This window comes from Bactrocera tryoni, chromosome 5 (genome assembly GCF_016617805.1).
Source record: "Bactrocera tryoni isolate S06 chromosome 5, CSIRO_BtryS06_freeze2, whole genome shotgun sequence".
Lineage (NCBI taxonomy): Eukaryota > Metazoa > Arthropoda > Insecta > Diptera > Tephritidae > Bactrocera > Bactrocera tryoni.
Window position 1 is genome coordinate 49,755,373 of NC_052503.1, and position 4,271 is coordinate 49,759,643.

A 4,271-nucleotide genomic window follows, 5' to 3' on the forward strand; every position below is an offset into this window, starting at 1 on the left:
AAATTTAAAAAAAAAATCGTAAAAATCCTGTCCCAGGATTTTGTTTATAAAATGGGTGTGAGCGGATAGAGGTTACAAATCGAAAATGTATACAAATAAAGTCGCGGGAAATCTATAGTTTTCAACTATTTAAAATATGTATTTTTCTAAATATGTGCACTTGTAAGAGCACGTGAAAACATCGTTACACCAAATATTGACAACTACTTCTAGCGCCGACCTTATGATTCTATGGTCCGACATGGAGAGCTCTGATGATACCCTTCATTTTGAGATCATTCCGTTCATTGGCTCCTTGGTCAAAGTGATGTCCAACCTCCCTCCTGCTTATTGTATCCAAAGCGGGTTCACAACCCACATTTTCTATATTTATATTCGAAGAGTGTTGCAGTCCATACTTTTCCATTCCGAGTGATGGGCGCTTACAACACATCCCAGGATCAGCGGCAGCTTTTGTCGCCTGCAATAGTTTACCAGGCTGTCCACAGCTTCTGTGGTGGATTCCTCTTCCGGAAAATTGGCAGCTGCCACGACAAAGTCCCCTTCTTCACTGGCTTGGATAGCAACCATGTTCCGTGTCAGGAACTCTGAAATACAAAAGAAATCACATATTAACTTCTTGGTGACGGTCTTGAGGTCTCTGTAGACGACGCGCAGTAAAGATTCACCAGGGCAACTTCCACGTTCACGGCCATTACAGGATCGGTTCCATGAGGAACTGGAGCACCTCTCCTGGTACGCCTGTCTTCTCGCCAGGAATTTTCAAGGTCTCAGCAGTCGTAGCCTGTTTAGCCGTGACCTTTAAGAGCATCCGAATATATACGCTGTCCCCCCTCTCCCCGAGGGATTTGGTGCAAATGGTTGGCCGGCCATCTGTGGGTAGTTGCCCCCCAGTCTTTTAGAGTTAGAAGGATTCTGTGACCTTATTTATCCGCTTTTCCGTTGCGTTAATCGGGCAATGGCTCCGAGACCCGCTACTTTGTGTGCCAACGGAAGCGGATTTGTCACCTTCACGCTCTTTCGATGCAGGGGAAGCACTACTACCTCCAACCCTGTTTCGTACAATTAAGGCAGGCACCGATCATGCCCTTTCTGCGAGGGTCATCATGCTTGCCGGGAGGTAGATGGGGCATTCGGCCCCCCTTTTCCGTTTCTTTTTGTGGGCACCTTGGGTATCCTCCAAATGCGACTCCCCGAATTTGAGCAGCTAGGCCTGCTGTGAGGAGTTTTGGTAGTACATGCTACAGTTACAGTTACTGCAGTCTATTTCACTTGTTGAGAGCCGCTGTATGCGGGCGTGTCGTCGTTGGAATGCTCCTCAAACAGGGCTCGCTCTCTGGCGAAAGGGCATCCAGGAAGCTAAACTTCTATTTAGCCCTTGCACGGTTATTCTTGTCGTTATCCGTGTTTGTTGTCTTGTTGTGATAGTCGTTGTTGTTGTACTATTGTTGTTGGGTTCTTTTGTCATCTTATTTGTACGGTCCTTGGCTCAACGCGGTGAGTTGTCGGGTCTATGCTGTTTGAGGGTAAGGAGGACATCAGTCGCGCCAGAGCTTCATGACGCAATAAGACCACCGTGATTTCCCAATGCGGCCCAGGGTTGGGAAGGCTCCGTTAGAATACAGCCGAATTTACCTCCTGCCTGCAAATCATCCAATGGACACGGGAGTCGCATAACACCCTGGCAGGTGCCTGCCATTCGCAGAGGAGCACATACGCAAGGTATATAATCCCAGTGAGGGCTAAAAAACATTTTTTTTGCCAGAGAACTACAATAATCCGGAAAACTTTGCTGGTTTGATTGGTTGAATATGTTTGGCGAAAGAATATTGCGTATATACACGCAGATCCCTTTGTTAAATTCAGTTCTCTTTTATTAAATTGGAATTATTAATTTATATTTTATTTTAACTATATTTCTGATTACCGTATTTGGGGTATACAGGGTGAACTTTCAGTTCATTTACAAAAGACATCGAATCATCATCAAGCGAAATAAATGTTTACGTACGAATTAGAGATGCCTTCGTGGATACAAAAGTAAAAAAAAATATATGTACATTGTATGTGTGCTTTCCTGACTATATCAACCGAAGCCAATATGCCACCCAAAGACATGGGAGAGGAACAAGAGCACCAAAATGTGGCAGCAGTGGTGGTAATCCTCATCCAAAGAGCGCTGGACCCACAGGCTTATACCGAACATCCACTCGTGAATAGAAAGACGACATGGGACCTGGATGTCCATCTGACCCAAATATTTAGTGGACAAGGGTGCTTTAAAAGCTACCTTTACAGATTCCACAATGCCATTTGTCCGACGTGTACAGAGTATATAGAAGACTCTGACCATTTATTTTATTGCCTTCGCTTTTCTAATACAAGGGAAAAACTTAAAACCACACTCGGGTTTGTTTTACGGTCGAAAATTTGACGACACTCATGTGTCAGTCGATTTAGAAATGGAAAGCGTCTGCTTTCATAATGATAAAACTGAGACTTTTTCAACAGATTATCCGTCCGTCAGTCCGCACAATAGAGGAGACTTAAATGTCCTGTCCGCTTTTGATGCTTTCCCTATTCAAAAAAAGTTTGTATTTGTTATATCATATATTTAGCATACAAACATAGACATACATTTAATTAGTTAAAATAGTTCTAAAGAAATTGTATACAAATACTTGAAAAACAAAATAAAACCCAGATGGAAATAATTCTCAACTCAATAAAGTTAAGTAAAATACAAAATGTTTTTCCAAACTATTATTCTATTTTTATTGCTTTAAATATATCGATTCGTAATAACTTCGCTTTGGTTATCTTAGATGGAAAACTAAGCTTCTTTTAAAGATTGTAACTGTGTATTAAACTCGAATGTACCCGCTAGTTGAGTAATCTTCCTTTACAAATTTATGCAAATAGCTGAAATTCGTCTTTTTCCATCAATAAAATAAATTTACATTTGTTTGGATTAATTTTTTTCATTTTCATTTTTAGACCGCCATGCCGATATTTAATTCCATGCCGTAGTGCGCTTTACTTCCCTTGTTATTGTCTTATGCGTGCGGAGTCAATCATCTAATTTATTTAAGACTCCAACCGTCAATCCGCCCGTCAAACAATTCGCCCCTCAATTTGGTCATACAACTAAAATTCGAAAATAAAAGTAACTTTTCCTGGCAGAAAAGTAAATATAGGGACAACTTTTCCGCTTCCTTCGGCTTAACTGTCAAGCAATTTACTCGGCTTCGGAAATAAATATTTAACGAGAATTAGCTTTAACAGCGCCGTATGTAAATTTGCTCCGCTGGCTTTCGTCCTTTGAGATCTGAATCTTAGACAGACCTTTTAGTTTGACTGATGGTGCGTGGGTAAAACAGCATATGCCCCAAAAATGCATGTGAGCAACTCTATAAAGGGAAGAATAAGAATAACATGAGGTATGTGTTCAAATGCATGTTAATATTTTGTTTCCAGTCACTCTCAGTAAAATTTATTACAAAATATTAGCATATAATTCGATTTCTTAAAAATTATAACTAAAAAATGTAAATGTACTCACCAATTGGTCGCTGGCACAATTACGAAAGAGTCACACTTTTAACTGCCATTTAACTTTAAAGAATAACTATTTGGGAAGCAATTGGATATTTATACTCTCGTAACATGTTGCATAGGGTTGTTGTTGTTTTAACGGACACCTAATCCTCGTTAGGATGGTAAGTATTAGTTAAGTTGTCGTCGACGTCATCTAAGGGAAGACCCAAGAAATGTGCTGTTTCGACGGGGTCGGACCAAAGAGAGAGGCGTGTCAGATGAGTGGGGTTGGTAGGGCATGCAAAGAGGTGGACAGATGAGAGGTGGTCATGCGGAGACTTATTGCACGCAGGACACATATTGGATATGTCGTGGTTTATTCTGGATAGTTTCGTCTGCAACTGTATGTGGTTTGACTCCAAGTACGCCATTCACTCAAAGAAAGCCGGTGAACTTGAAGGTGTTGATAGCTCCAATGTAAATGACGGTCAGTGCTTGTCGGAAGTGAGTTGCGTCCGAAGTCTGGTCGGCGTATTGTCTGATGTTGTCGACGTAGTTGAGGAATGGCCTCTTGATGTTGCTAGTAGGCGGTTCCGCTCCAAGGAGATGACTGCAAGGAAGATTTCTGCGAAAGTACTCCAGCTGAAATTGCTTGAAGAGGAGTTCATTATGCACTGTTCGATGGAACACATCAAGAGGCATAAAGTCGTAGCCCTCGTCTGCATTTCACTGCA